Raw genomic sequence first — 15939 nt, forward strand, 5'->3', positions numbered from 1 at the left:
TCCTACCCCGTTGTGACAACCCAAAGTGTTTCCAGACATTCTAATGAGAACCAGGGGTCTAAGCTACAAAGTATGGACGTTTTGGTATGGACAGTGCAGGTTCTGTCCATCCTGTTGCTCGGACGGACAGCTCTGTCCATCCCCAGGACGTGGCTGAGTCAGCCAGGCTCAAACGGGCATGGGCACATTTGAGCTCCCGCTTGGTAGAAAAGTCCAAATAAGCAATTTCCTTTTAAGCCAGTGATACAGCATCTGCATTCCCTCTGCCCACATTCCACTGATGCTGGCCTGTCTCTGGCCACACTCAGCTACAAGGGGCAGGGAACCCTGGTCGTGGGCTGGGCTGCTGTCCGGGGCCAGCTCCCAGTTTATGGGACAGGTGGGTACACAGACCCAGACCAGGGGAGAATGGAACAAAGGGTTTTGGAGGACAGATGGCAGTCCCTCACACCCCCTTACACTCTGGTCCCCACCGCGGTCCTCTCCGTACCCATTGCCTGACATGCTCCCATGCTACCCATCAGATTACTACGGACCCTTCTAGGCCTTTGGTCTAGAGGGTGCAACCCGAGCCCCTTAGCTTAGTGCAGGAGACCTGACCTGACCAGTCATCCACTGATCCTACATGAGCCACTCAAGACACAGGAGTCCTACAGCCTGATCAATCCTCTGGTTTTCGTGTTGTTCTCTCTTCTTCAAGAGCTCCTCCCCACTGTACCAGTTCTGATTAGGTTTGACCGCCTATTACAGCAAAACTCAAAACTGCAGGGCTTAAACAAGATAAATGTGTGTTTTATCTTTCCCATAAAAGAAGTCCAGATGTAGGCAAACCAGGGCTGGTATAAAGGCCATACATGTCATCATGGACTCAGGGTCCTGACACCTCATTGCTCTGCCTTCCTGAGCATGTGTTCCTTCACCTCAGACTCCAGGATGGCTGCTTGAGCTCTGCCATCACATCTGCTTTCCAGGTTGCTGGATGGAAAAAGAGCCAAAGAAGGGCATGCCTCTTGCCATGCCTGGACACTCCCTCTTACTTCTCATGGGCCAGAACTTGGTCACATGGTCATACCTAGCTGCAAGGGAGGTGGGAAGTGTAATCTTTCAGCTGAGCCACACTAGGCCCAGGTGACTAAGCTCTGTGACTAAGGCAGGTGGGGAGACGTACTGGGGCACACCATCACCAACTTCTCCCCACCCCATGATCTACTCAGATGCCCCCTTCCTGGATCCACCCAGCCTGTGGGCAACCGATTGTCCAGACGTTCCTCCCTCGGGGCTCAGCTGGACCCCAGCCTGCAGCCGGATCCAGAAGGTCTGTGCTGAAGGAATAAAGGAGCAAGTGGACACCCCCACCTCCCCACCCCCAGTCACCCCTGCTCATGAGAAGAGGGGTGAGTCAGACCCACCCCGGGCTGATCTGGACAAAGCGGCTGACACAGGGCCGGGAGGGGCAGCGAGGCCTCATTGTCTTAAACACTTTCATGTCTCCGGGTCGTCACTCTGCCACTGCAGTGAACATCATGCATTTTTCATGCCTCTTAAGCCCAGTGTATTCTTTAGAAAACAGGGCTGAGTCACTCGCTTTCCCAGCCTCTCAGAGAACGACTGGCCGATCGTTTGGTGGAGGGGGAAGCTCACTGCTGCAGCAGAGGCTCATCCTTAAGAAGCTGGATTAACTGTCTGAAATGTAATTGCATCTGTAGCCGTAATCCTATTTGCCAGGTTGGTCTCCCAAAAGCAATGAGGTGTCTGTTCTTTGTCTCGGGCACCAAGAGCCAGGGCACCAGGGCCGACCACTGACCGCAGCAATGCCTGGGAACCTGCATTCTTACCCCGCGCCCCACGTGACTCATGGACAAAGACTTTGACTCGCGGCCAAAGTATTTGGATGGAGCCCCTTGTTTCAGGGTGGGAAGCCTGAGACTCAGGGAGGGAAAGGACCGCCAGGGCCACCCAGTGGCCAAGCAAGCATTGAAGCCCGAGTGCGCTGCCCCAGCGCCCAGTACTCTGAGCTCTTATGGTAAGGGGTGCCCAGGGCTTCTGGCACTGCCCCCGCTCCCGTAGCTGCAGCCGGCAGAGCCAGCATCCAGCCCTGGGGCTGGGGTCCCTGGCCTGGCCACATGGACTTCCTTGCCTGCAGCCATCCCGCTATGCAGGGCCCTGGGGAGGTGGGCACACAGATCCAGACTCATGGAGGCCCCTCACCTCGGCCTGAGACGCACACAGGCCACCAGAGCAGCACCCAGGGCGTCAGGGCAGACTCCAGTCCTGCCCCAGAAAACGCCTTGGGATCTGAAAAGCTCCGGCCCTCATTTTGCTCAGCTGTGAAATGAGAGGTTGTCACCAATGCTGAGGCCTTGGCCAGCACTGATGCCTTGAGACCGCTTATCATTGGTGGTGTCCCCATAACGGTGAACGAATGAATGACTGGGTGAATGAACAAATGAAAGAGGTGATGGGCCCACCTTGGCCTGCCAAGCCCTGCTTCTCCCCTCAGCACCTGTCACGTTGCCCCCCCCCAGCTGGGTCACCCCCCAACCCGGTCGCCTCCACCCCCACCCCGGCGCAGTGGGGGTGGGTAGGTCCTTGGAGGGGCCCCTCACAGCTGGCTCCTAGGTTCATGGTGAGTAAGCAGAAAGTGGGGGTGTAGGGGACAGATGGAGGCTGCGGGCACCAGGCTCTGTGACCCTGAGCCTTAGTTTCCCCATCCATGAAACGCTCGCTGCCTCCTTGGTTGTCATCCTGCGTGGCACCCGGCACACGCTAATTGCCCCCGTAGACAAGAGGCTTCTTGCCTGTGAACGGCACTGACTGCAAACACTAGGACATCTCCAGGGTGCTCATAATATGGAAACTGCTCTGCTCTGTGACCCCTCGTCTTTTGAGGAACTGTGCCCAAGAGAGGGAGCAGGTGGGCACATGGGGATGGCAGACCTGCCCACACCCTCCTCCTCCAGGTAGGCAGCTGGGACCCCTGTGGAGGGACAGGGCAGATCCAGGCCAGGGCCCAGGACAGAGCCCAGCCCCTGGGAAAGTGGGTCCTGCTGCCATACCACCAGCCAGAACATGGGGGACGGCAGCTCCTGCATCCAACTGCATTTCCCTTCCCACGATTTTCAAGCCCCTTGAGCCACCTTAGCGCTCCGGGTGCCTCTGCCCCCCCTGCCTGGTGGGTGGTGGACGTTAAACGGGTGCAAGCACCTGTGCTTGGGGACCACTCTCAGTCTCCCTCCTCCTCCCCTCTGTATACCTGCACATCTTCTCTGTGTGCGCTTCTTGGTTATTTTTCTAAATTTTTTTGTCCATGCCACAGGGCATGCGGGATCTTAGTTCCCTGACCAGTTATCAAACCCGTGCCCCCCGCAGTGGGAGCGCAGAGTCTTAACCACTAGACCACCAGGGAAATCCTCTCCTCACCTTCTCTGGTGCTGGTCCTTCCGCTTGGAAGACTGTTTCTTGGACTGCCTGCCTGGCTCATCCTTCAGGGCTCAGCAATGGTTGCCCTCCTCCTCCGGGAAGCCTTCCCTGAACATCCCCATTTGGGGCTGGCTTCCTGGGGGCTCCCATGGCTCCCTAGGCTCCTGTCTGTTTGTGTAGCATCTCCCCTGGAGGGCAGAGCTACCTGATTTCTTCCTGGGGGCTGGGACTTTTAGGACATTCTCCCCAGACACTGGAGAAAACATGGGAAAGATTTTAGGGAGTGGGAATCAGCGTGATGCAAATGAACGTGCCTCGAACACGCATATCTAACTGATTTCCTGGCCAGGTCAAGAGTCTGAACGTGGCCTTCTCTCACAGCCGGGCCAGGAGGAACTAGAGCCTGGCCCAGGAGAGGAAAGTACTGAAAGCTCACAGCGGATGCTGGGTGGGCTTGTAGTTGAATTATACTGGATCTTCGGTCCTGGCCGTGAGGACAGCTGGGGCCCTGTGGGCCACTGGGTTATTAAAGCAAATGAATTCCTGCAACGCTGTGGTTGATGGGGTCCACCTGGCGGACGCATCTTTCTCTGGCCAGGGAGAGGGGCTTTTCGGGTCGAGCTTTTGAGAGCCCAGACTTTATGAGGCCCTGAAGCTCCCATCATCCCCCCCGCCCCCCACACCGTTGCCTGTGCCCCAGGCACGCGTGGAGGAGGCCAGAGATGGGGGCACGCGCTGAGGGGCCTGCTGTGCCAACCTAGCAGGGAGACCGTGATGAGCTCCCAGCCTCTCTGGGCACAGCGTCCTCACTCATTTGGGCCAGAGGTTCATTCACAGGCACTGGTGACAGCAGCAGGAGAAGGGGGACCACCAACTGTGTGGGACGGGCAGGCCATGCTGTCCAGAGCCCGGGGGTCCAGGAAGAAATCAGGTGGCTCTGCCGTTCATCTTAGTTCCCAACCAGGGATCGAGCCCGTGCCCCCTGCAGTGGAAGCGCCGAGTCCTGGCCGAGCCTTGAAAGATGAGCGGACAGACAGTCCAAGAAACAATCTTCTGGGGCGAGGGACCAGCCTGAGTGAAGACACAGAGAGGAGCAAGAACGAGCCTCTCGGTGGAGCGTGGGGACCAAAGGCCTTGACTCCACTGCAGTGCTGGGCGAGTGGCTTCCTTTCAGAAGCTTCAGGGTTCTGATCTGTAAAATGGGGTGACAATGCCTGCCTGCCCCCAACAGACCCTGCAGGCACCTCCCTGAGGTTCCCAGGAGCACGGTCCTGCAACTCACCCTCGGCAAACCCACTTGCACTGAGCCCCCAGCCCCAGCTCCCACCACCCCCTCCAGCCACACAGAGGGGTCAGGGACCCCTCGTGCTCTATTTTAAACACACTGCCTAGATCTCCTGCCCCCAGACCTTCACCAGAAGACTCCTGAAACTCCTCTTCAGCCCGTGAAGAGTCTGGCACCTCCTCCAGGGAGCCTTCCTGGTTGTCCCAGGTAGCCTTTAGATGCTCCCTCCCCTTGGCCCCCCACAGCCCCTTTGCTCTCCCATCTCAACCTGGATCCGGCTGTGCTGTCTGTCTCTGTTTCTCCAGGAGAAGCCTCTGGGCAGATCTGGGATGCTGATTTGTCTATACTCTGCACTTGTCAAGTCCAGAGTGGTGCCTGGGCCGTGACTACTGTGGCTGCGAAGCTTTCTTTGGCAAGTGGAGGTGGAGGTGGTGATGGTGATGGTGACGATGGTGGAGGTGATGTGGTATTTTAGAGACTAAAAAGAGGGAAAGTGTCTGGTCTTCCCTGGTGGCGCAGTGGCTGAGAGTCCGCCTGCTGATGCAGGGGACACGGGTTCGTGCCCCGGTCTGGGATGATCCACATGCCGCGGAGCGGCTGGGCCCGTGAGCCATGGCCGCTGAGCCTGCGCGTCCGGAGCCTGTGCTCCTCAACGGGAGAGGCCACAACAGTGAGAGGCCCGCGTATCGGGAAAAAAAAAAAAAAGAGGGGAAGTGTCTTCTCCACCCACTGGGTCCAGTTTTGAACCTGGATTTGCCCTTATGTGTTACAGTCCCTGGACAAGACCTGCCCCCTTCAGCCTCAGTTTTCCATAGTGGGGTATTAGGAGTCTCAGTTACTCAGATACAGGCTGGGGGTCCCACAGTTCAACTCAGTTCTGACACTATCTACCCAGAGGTGGTGTCAGAGCCCCCAGGTTAAGGGCTCAGTCCTACAAGACTGCTTCCCACCCTTCAGAGGCCAGTTGTAAGTCCAGGTTGTCACCTGTGCTTCTGACCTGCTGGTTATAAATTGGAAGCTCTGACGACCCCCTCCTCATGAATTTGCTAGTGCGGCTCCCAGGACTCAGAGAAACGTTGCATTTACTAGATGACTGGTTTATTATAAAAGGATAAAACTCAAGAACATCCAGGTGGAAGAGCTGCACAGCGCGAGGTGTGAGGAGAGGCACAGAGCTCCCACGCCCTCCTCAGCCGCGCCCACCCAGCACCTCTGTGGCTTCGTCAGCCCAGAAGCTCTCAGAACCCCGTCCTTTCTGCATTTTTATGGAGGCTTTATTACCTCGGCACGATTGATTAAGTTATTGGCCATCGGCGACCGAGTCAGCCTCCAGCCTCTCTCCCCTCCCCGGAGGTCGGGGGTGGGGAGGTAGGACTAAAAGTTCCAAGCCTTTCATCATTTGGTTGCGTGACCAGCCCCCATTCTTTGGTGCTTAACAGGAGTCACCTCATCAACATAACAAAAGACACCTTTCTCACCCTCTGCACTCAGGAAATTCCAGAAGTTTTAAGAGCTCCGTGCCAGAAGTGGGGACGCGACGAAGACCAAACTTGTATTGCTTACAGTAAATCTCAATGTCACCCTTCCCAGATCCGCCCCTCAGCTCTGGGCTGCCGGGGCTTCTTTGCTGTCCTCCACGGGTAGAGTCAGGATCAGGGCTGGGGGACCGCCGCTGGGCCAGGCAGGGGGTTCGGAGGCCTGGCACCCCCTATGCACGGAGGGCTGCCCGAGCCTGCAACCCCAGCGTCCCCGGCCTGGAAGGGTGGCCCCGGCCTGGGGGCAGAGGCGGGTGTAAGGAAGTGGGTCCCTGGGATGAGAGCGCTGGTGACACCTCCCTTCCCGGCCTCATCTGCACCGTGGAGACAGTTAACAACACGAGGTCGCTGTCCCCTCCCCCATCCCGTCCAATGTGCTTCCCGCTCTCGTCCCCCAGGACTCACGTGGACAGGTCTTTGTCCCCAGACAGCCCCTGGCCTTCCGCCCTTGACCTTGGGGGTCCGCCCAGTTCTGGCTTCCTCCAGAGTCCCCGACAACCCCCCGTGTTCCCACCAGAGGGCGCTTTGCAGCCGGGAAATGATGGGCCCGTGGAACTGGCAGTGCTTAAGGAAGGGCGCTGGGGGGACAGGCACCGCAGAGCTGTGACCCCTGCAGGCCCCTCCCTGGTGGTGCTGCCTGGGGGGCTTCGAGGAGGACATCTGAGGGTCTGGAAAGGGCTCAGGCACAACAACCCCCCAGGCGGGGAGACTGAGGCCGAGATGGCCGCGAGCAGTGGTGGGAAAAGCATTTGAATGTAGGGCCCCCGTGGGGCTAAGGGGCTCCATAAGGCCCCGGAATTGCCCTCTTGGGGGGCCGAGGACCCTGAAAGGGACACAGCAGAGGCCAGCGCGGCCGAGGGCCTGGGTAAGCGTGGGAAGGATGGATTGCATTCTGTGCGGCCATTCATTGCTGGTGGACACCGGCGTGTTCCCACGGTCCGGCTGCCGTGACCAGTGCCGCGTGCGGGCATCGGAGGGAGACCCAGCTCTCAGGTCCCTGGGACGCACCCAGGACTGGGATTATCGGGTCATACACGATGTTTCATTTTTGAGGAACCACCAAAATGTTGTCCACAGCGATGGCCCCGGCTACCCCCACCCCCCGCGCGTTCCACTCTCTCCTCCTTGTCATTTCCCTTCTGTTTTATCGTTGTCATTATTTTCAGCCCCCAGTGATGTGAAGGGGTATCTCGTTCATTGTGCCTCATGCATTTTTATGGCTGTGATAATAGCCTGTGCTCTTCCCTCAGGAGCTCAGGGTCAGGAGGGAGACACCCTAAAGCCAACCGACACCCCCCCGGCGTCAAGGAAGGCCACAGAGGCAGCGGGTTGGGGAGAAATCCGTACTTCTAGGAAGCGTCCAGAGGACAAGGCGAGCTGACCAGCAGGGCAAGTGTCTAGTGTGCTCCAGGCGGTGGTGGGCCACACACACGCAGACGTGCACACGCACGCACACAGACACGCCCTCACGGAGACACACACAGACTGACACGCGGACACACCCACACGTGCAGACACACACACTCGCACCCACAGAGACACACACACACAGAGACACACACACACACACAGACACGCACTCACAGAGACACAGACACACACAGACAGACATACAGACACACACCAGACACACACACACACACACACACACACACTCACAGAGACACACACACAGACACGCACAGACACACACCCTCACGCTCTGAGGACTGTGCTGTCATCACAGCTCACTCACTCAGCCATATGTCAACCAACAAGGATCTTTTTGAGGCCTGCTATGTACCAGGTTTTGTGCTAAAAGTTTTGGGGGGTACAGAAATAAGCAGAAATTTAACTCCTTCCCCTTGAAAAAAAAATGGAGCCAAGTGTGGCAGGAGATATAAGACCCAGTTGGAGCTGCACAAACCTCCCTTCTCAGTGCTGGGAGGGGCTCGGACACCAGAGAGCTCGGCAGGCAGATCCCGGAGGACTTCCTGAGGCACCGTGAGGCTGAGGCGTCGGCCAGCAGCGCTGCTGGCGCAGGGTATGGGGCATGCGAGGCCCTGGGGTGACTCTCAGCCTAAAGGAGGCTGTGTGGCTGGGGGCCTGCGTGAGGGCTGAGGGCGGTGGGCACAGCAGCCAGCGGGCAGGGCCCGAGGCCTGGGAGGGAGCTGGTCCTCGGCCAGGGGGCGGGCAGGTGGGAAGGTCTCCCCAGTGAGCAGGGCTCAGGGAAGGGCAGTTCCGCTCTTGAGACTTTTTGCTCTCAGCTCCTTGCATCCGGTTCAGGGGGCTGGTCCACAGGCCTGGAGGCGGGGCCGTGTCCTGCCCTGGGGTCGCAGAGGGAGGGGGTCGTCAGCTGGAGTACCCAGCCGCCAGCTGCCAGGACCCTCACCCCAGCCTTTGGGCCGGATGGAGAGCAGCAGATGAGCACACTGGGTGTGGTGTGTGCACTAGAGGAAGTGCACAGGGGCTGGGGGACGACCAGAGCTGCGCCTGCAGGGAGGGGATGCCTGGAGGGGTGGGCGGGGAGGACCCACACAGTCCCACAGCGGGGACCAAGACAGGCAGGTCCCAGCACAGGTCTGAGCCTGTGTGGGTGGGGTGGCCGCAGAGGGGCTGCTGGCACGGGAACACCCCGACAGGAGGGAGAGGGGTGTAGCCCACGGGAGGCCGCGGCGGCTGAGACCAGGGGAGGCGGCCTTGAAGGGGCCTGTAGGCGAGCTCACAGCCAGCATAAAGGCCCTGCGGCCTGTAGGAAGCAGCTCAGCACAGCCCGAGGGCACGGCTGCCAGAGAGGCGCAACGTGAGGCTGAGGTTTTCTAAAGTCCCCCCAGCTCACCCCCGAGGCAGGGTCCCAGGGCCCCTCGTCATTTTCAGGCTGAAAGGATTCAACTGGAGGTGCCTCCTCTGGGAATGAGGCGCCTTGAGTCACAGCGCCTGGCGGAGGGTTCACTCCAGGACACGCTGTCTTCTGAGTTCCGGCTTCCTGTGTGGCAGGGACGGGGTGGGGGGGGTCTGGCCCAGGGCCACCCCTCCCCAGGCCAGCACATTGTCCTCCCTGTGGCCGGAAGCGGCTCCTGCCCAGGGCAGGCGGGGGCTTGGGGACTGCGAACCTGGCTCCGCGTCTGCGCAGAGGCCGCCCTGGCCCCCATCACCCTCTGCTCACTGGCCTGGATGGCGGGGCTGGGGGAGGGCAACCCACCCCGGCTCCCACCCAGGGCCGCCTCCAACTAAAGTGAGGGGGCTGGACGTGGCTGGCGGGCGGGGGGCCCTGCCTCCAGCACGGCCCCCCAGGCTGGGGCCCCTTCCCTGTCCCTGCATCCCCCCAACTCTCCCCGCGACCATCTAGTCACCCAGCTGGGGGGTGACCACCCCATTATTGGCCCGGACTGCAGATGGTCACCTCTCGGCCAAGGCAAAGGGGAGAAAGCCAGAGGGGAGAAAAGCCAAGACCTAATTTACAAGTGAAACGACTCCAGGGATGGCCTCGGCCTCCTCCCCCAAAGGAAAAGAATCCTGCTGCTCGGTTCCCACCAAGGCCCTACAGCCGCAGAGGCTTCAGTTTCTGGCCCCAAGGGAACTGGACCTTCGACTCCAGGCACAGGGATCGGTGGCTGGGCCGGTGCAGAAGTCAATCCTGGGAAGCCACAGGATTGGCTGGACCCCATGGCGCCTGGACCCCATGGCGCCCACCCTGGGCTGGGGTTTCAGGGGCCGAGACACCCCGCCTGGCCGGGCATCCTTGAGGAAAGGTGGCTGCGTCCTGCGGGCAAGACGGAATCCACTTGTGCATAGTCGGATCCGTATCTAATGCTCTGGCCCTAGCAGACCCGTGATCTTGGCCGACAGGGTAACCTGAGCCCGCGCAGAGCGCTCTTTCTCCAGTGGCGTCGCTCTCCTTCAACGTCACCGTCGGCAGCGCCCAGCCTCGGACAGCCTCTGTCCAGGCAGGCAGCCTCCGGGGTCCTCCTTCCAGCCAGGTCCCCCTGGGCCACCCACGCCTCGATCGCTGCACATCCCTCTTGGGGCATCTGGAAGAGTGGACGTGCTCTCGTGGCCACTGCAGGACCGCCCCACCTCACCTTCACCAAAGCCGGGAGCAGCACGTGGCTCCGCCCCCTGCGATCTCAGGGCAGCGGGCACAGGCCAGGCTCGCCAAACCCTCAGAGCCCAGCCCGGCCCTGTCCTGAGGGTCTGCAACCCCCTTAGGTCCAACCCCCCTGGAGGCCCGCCGCCGCGCCAGGTCAGGGTCACTGGCTCATCATCTCCCCAGAGCCATTGTTTGGGACGTGAACTCACGTTGGCCGGGGCTCCGGCTTCTAGAAGCTCCTTTTCTTGTTTTTCTTTCAAAAATGTGGTCTCAGCCATGCTTTTCAAAGTCTATTTTAGTGTCAAAAGCTGGACAGAATCCATTGTCCTTCCCTGAGAGATCTCCCTTCTCTCTGCCGCTGCCTGGAACGGTATGGGGGGTTGGAGTGCCAAAGCTGGGGAGAAACACCCCCCCACCAGGCAAGTAGGGCCAGGCTCATTTGTCAGAGAAGTCTTCAGGTCCGAGTGAATGATCAGGTCAGAACCGTGCTCTGAGTGAGCATCTGAGAGCCTGGCACACGCTCCTCCCATAACCTTCCGTGGCTCCCCGTTGCCCTCCAAGCCTCCCACCTGCTCCTTCCTCCCCAGGCACCCGGGATCCCTGCTCTGCTGACGTAGGCCCCAGAACCCCAACAACACAAATTCACAGGGCCAGCTTCAAACGACCTCCTCAGCTCCTTGGCTCCAGAAGGGCCATGGACCCACCTGTCCCGCCCGCTGCTCGTGGCCTCCTTCCCACCTGTTCTCCCCTGCACCACCTTCTCTTGATTGACCCTATTCAGCTTCAGCTCTCACCTGTGAGGCCCCCTCCTCCAGGCAGCCTCTCTGGATAGCCCTCCGCCTCGCCCCTCCCCGCCCCCCACCGCCAGGCTCTCACGGCCCTGGGACTTTTTCCATCACCCCCGCCTCTTGGCTAGACTGAGTTCCTTGGGACAGAGGCCTGGGATGCCATCTGCAGGACATTCTCTCCGAAGAGAGGGGACAGCTCAGGGGTGTCCTTCCTGCCTCCTGTACTCAGGAGCCTGGGGGCCAGGCTGGGTGGAGGGGCGGCCTTGACACCGCCGTGAGACCGGGAGCAAGGATTTGAGCCCAAGCGGAGGGCGTGAGCGTCCCGTGCCCGGCTGGCATCTTTCCCGAGGGCAGAATTCCATGTCATTCGGGGGTGGGGGCTGAGGAGCCTGAAGGAAGGAGTCAGGGTCACCTCGCCCAGAAGGGATTTGGGGGTACAACCAAGATGCCACAGGACGTGGGGTGAAAAGTAGAGGTAAAAGATGAAAGGAAAGCACGGGCAAGAAGGTAGGTCTAAGTGGAGCCAGAGGTGAGCTCCCAGCTTTTGTTCGAATCTTCCCAGCAGCCAAGGCAAAAAGGGAAAGTGGCAGTTTCCACAAGTGATTCCTCTGTGGTTAGGGTCGGAAGGTGTCAGGTCTCGACCCAAGTCGGGCTGCCGGGCACAGGGGCCCCACCTGCCAGGCCCGCAGCACACGCCCATCACTGCCACTCGCTTCGACCTGACAACAGCCCAGCCCAGTGCCTGTCACTCCTCCCACTGTACAAGTAAGGAGACGAAGGAAAGGTGCAAGCGGTCTCCGTGATCCGGTGGGTCTGTGTGTCCTCGGGGTGAAATCCCTCAGCTTTGTGCGGTGATTTCACTCCACAGCCTGGTGTGCTCTCTCCTCCTTGACTGACCCCGTGACCCTGTGATAGGAACACTGAACCCTGGGCATGTGGTGTTCACCCCGACCTCCCAGCCAGGTGCCACTGGATGCTGGGTCTGTGCTGGAGGACTTGCCTCTGCCTGACTCCTGGGCACTGCCACGTCTGTTCTCCCCCTTCCCCAGCCACTGCCCAGGCCACGGCCCTCTCCCTGCCTCTCTGCAGACCAGCAGGGGGCCAGCCCATGAAGGTCAGGAGGTGTCATTCGGAGTAAAGAGAGAGAAGGTGGTGGTTCAACTCTGTCCAGAGAGACTGCACAGAGAAGCCGGGGCCCACCTGTGTCGTGATGTTTGTCCCTGTTGCTGGGTTAGCTGCTAACAGATCAGCCCGAAAGACAGAGGCTTGTCATGGCCGTTTTATTACCCTCACGGACTCCCTGGGTCCAGAATTTGAACCGAGTGCAGCGGGAGCGCCTCACCTCTGCTGCACCAGGTCGGGGGCCTCGCTGGAGGTGGCTCAGGGTCCGGGGGCTAGAATCACAGCAGGAGCCTCGCTCACACGTCGGGCAGTACCGGCTGTCAGCTGTGACCCCTCAACGTGGCTGCACCTCACCCGGCTGGGTTCCTAGAGCCAGTGCCCGAGAAGGCCGGGTGGCGGTGCCGGCTGCCACAGCCCAGCCCCCGAGCCCACCCAGCGCCCTTCCACGCCTTCTACTCACCCAGGCCGTCACGGACCCATCCAAACCCAGGGCGAGGGAAATTAGATGCCGCCCCTGGACGGCGGCATCAGTAAGGTTCTAAAGAAAGGCCACAGAGTTCCATCTTTTTGTTTGGCTCCAGGCGGGGCTTCTCTGCGTTTCTGGAGCAAGAAAGTACGGTGGCTGCTTCCACCCCTACACCTGACGAGGAACTTTCTATAGCCACAGTCTCCCTTCTTCGGGGGCTTTGCCGCCCCCTTTCCCTTTGCATCTGCAGACCCACACTCCGCCAGCTCCAGCCGCCCGGAGGCTGACCTGGATGGAGGGACGCACGTACAGGCTTCCTGAGCGCTGACGTCCACTTGGGCTCAGCCCGTAGGCGGCACTGGCAGGAGGACGGGGGCCTCTACCAAAGGCCGGCTCCAGGCTGGGGGCCCAAGCCCGCCCCCGACCCTCCGCCACCAGCCCCAGAGAACTGCTCATCCCCAGCAGCTCTTCCCCAGCTCTGCACACGGCCATGTTCCTTCATGAAATGCTCCTCAAATGCCCCAAACCGAGGGTGCTCTCCACTTCCTTTAGCAGGGCCCTTGCCTCGCAGCAACCTTGGGGAGAGAAGATGTGCACTTCTGTTCGGAGAGGGTGGTCCCTGGGTCCCACCGCCTCCACGCGGCGCGGGCCGAGGCCCGGGCCTCCACTCCTCGGCTTTGCCCACCAGCCTCCTGCAGAGACCTCCTGCTTTGAGCAGGTCACTGCCCGGTGGTGGGGGCAGGGCTGGGTATTTTAACTCCAGAAAGACCAGGCCCCAGAGGGGGAGCAGACGCCAACGCAGACAGCTGAACAAACAGCCCCGGTCGTGTTTCCAAGGCCCTTGCAGCCTGGCTGCCCCGCGCCGGAGGCCACTGGAGGCCAAGAGTGGGGCTGCGTCCCTCGGTGGACATGGCGGCAGCCCCCTGCCCCCGTTTCCCAGCTCCTGGGTCCCACACCCTCTGTCTGGTGCTCAGTGGGAGGGGGTTCAGACCCTGCCTCCCAGACCTGGCTTTGCTTTCACCCCGGGACCTTCCGGACGTTCCTTCTGCTCCCTGGCCTCGATGTCTCCATCTGACTGAAATGCCCCCCAGTGTCGTGGGACAAACAAGGTAGTGGGTGTCAAAAGCCACGGGAACTGGCGTGCAGGGTGGGGAAGCCTTGAGGGGTGCAGTGAGGTCTCCCCAAGGGTGGGGAGCCAGGACTGGGCCACCTGGAAGTTTAAGAAAACCTCCCAGGTGGTGGACGAATGGAGGTGGAGGGGAAAGGTGCGGAGGCAGAGCCAGCGGAGGCGGGGCAGGGCTGGGCCAATAGTGCAGCTGAGCCGGGGTGGGAGGGGGCGGGCTCAGTGGGAGGCGGACGGAGCTGGGATTTGCAGGATGGGGTGGGAGGAACCCACGCCACCCTGTTCCGGCTGGACCAGGCCCGCGGGGCAGTAGGGCCCTTACTATCCTCTTTCCACACATCCCTGGAACCCAGGGGCCCCGCTTCCGGAGCCCAAGGGGCTACATCGCGAGAACACACCCTTGAGGTGTCTGGCCATCACCTTGGGGAGATTAGTTTCGATTTAACCCCCAAACAATAACGTCTCAGCTTTCCTAATTGCATCCAGCTGTGCAGGGCCTCACGCAGGCCTCACGCAGCCCCTGCCCCCCTTCAACAGCCCCGGCCTGGCCCCGAGACGGAGACTCCAGGACACAAGGGTGATGGGGGCCAGGTACCTCCGGTCTGCCCAGGCCCTGTGGAGGCAGCGCTCACCTCGGCCTTCCCCACAGGGGCGTCGTGGCCATTGCCACGGGGACGAATGGATGGCTTTTCCAGCTAGGGCCACTCACGGCACAAACTCAGACCTCCTAGAACCTGCCTGCCTAGCACTGACCTCGCCCTGCACCCCCCCGCCTCCTGCACCCCCGACCCCAGCCCCTCTGCCTGTGATGTGATGCTGCACACCTCTTCAGGGCCAGGCAGGTCCCTCCCCGCCCTCCTTACCAAACCCCATGTCCCAGGGAATGAGTCACTCCCTCCTGCCCCAGGCTGCCCGGATGGTGACATCAGCCAAGTTTCTGCCTCTAGACTTGGAGACCCCGAGAGCAGGGCCGCCTCTGCTTCCCCCCAAATCCCTGGCTTTGACCCATCACATCAACAGCGCTACCTAGGATCCATTCAGCGTTTCTCTTGCACCAGGTGCTATAGCATCTTCTGTGTGTTTGTTCACTGTGCTTTGTGAAGCGGCACAGAGAGGTTGAGTGAGCTGCCCAGTGACACACAGCCAGATAGGCAGGGACCTGGAAGGAGCTGGGCAGACTGGCTCGAACACCTTGCATCCTACCTGAGGACCCCTGGGTGAACTGCCACAGGACCAGTGGCTGGGCACACGGGCAGGCCCTGGGCGTGTTTTTGGCACGACTATCTCGGGCCTTGTTACCTCTGCTTGGCCTGAAGGCATAGGTCATGGGACAGCAAGATGGTGTCCCCTGGATTATGTAAGCATTCTCCCCACCTCCCGTCAGTCATTCCATAAGGGTCCCCGGGGACTGCCCGGGGACGAGCAGGAGACAGGGTATGCCCACGGCTTCCCCTCGCTGCCCCCCTGGGGCCCAGCCAAGCCTCACGCCCGCCCGTCACCAGTCACACAGGCACAGTGGTGCCCCTCCCTGTCTCCTTTCCTGTGGGAAACTCGGGGAGACAGGGGTGGAGGGACTTGGGAGACCCCACCTGTCCTCTGTCCCTGCTGTTCCCCCAGGACTCAGTGCCACAGATGTGGGACCAGTGATGGGAACCCCTGGATTCTGGCTCTGATCCCACTCCAGCTCTGTGTCTGGCCCATCCTGGGCCTGGTCAAGCCCTTCCTCTCTCTGGGCCTCAGTTTCCCCACCAGCAAAAGTGGACACTCGGGTTCAGCGGATCCTAAAGCCATATGGCCCTGCTGGGTTCCTGTCTCGTGCCTGGCCTGGCACCAGCACTGTGCCCACTGTGATGGGTGTCCAGGCAGGCGCCAGGGAACGGGGGTTGGGGTGGAGGCTAGCGGAAGAGCCTGACGGTGCTTTCTGCGGGCAGGGAGGCGAAGGCAGTCAGACCTTAGGGAGCAGAGAGGGCGCCCGGGTGAGCAAGCACCTGCAGATCCTTAGCTACTGACCCGCCAGCCTTCCCACCCCCATCCCGAGGATGCTGTCGGGAACGTGGGTCCTCAGGCAGCCCGCCGCTGTGGCCACCACGTGGCCCTAGGCAGGTTGCTGGACCTCTGAGCGCATCTCCCT

The sequence above is a fragment of the Pseudorca crassidens genome, chromosome 11 (assembly GCF_039906515.1).
Source record: "Pseudorca crassidens isolate mPseCra1 chromosome 11, mPseCra1.hap1, whole genome shotgun sequence".
Lineage (NCBI taxonomy): Eukaryota > Metazoa > Chordata > Mammalia > Artiodactyla > Delphinidae > Pseudorca > Pseudorca crassidens.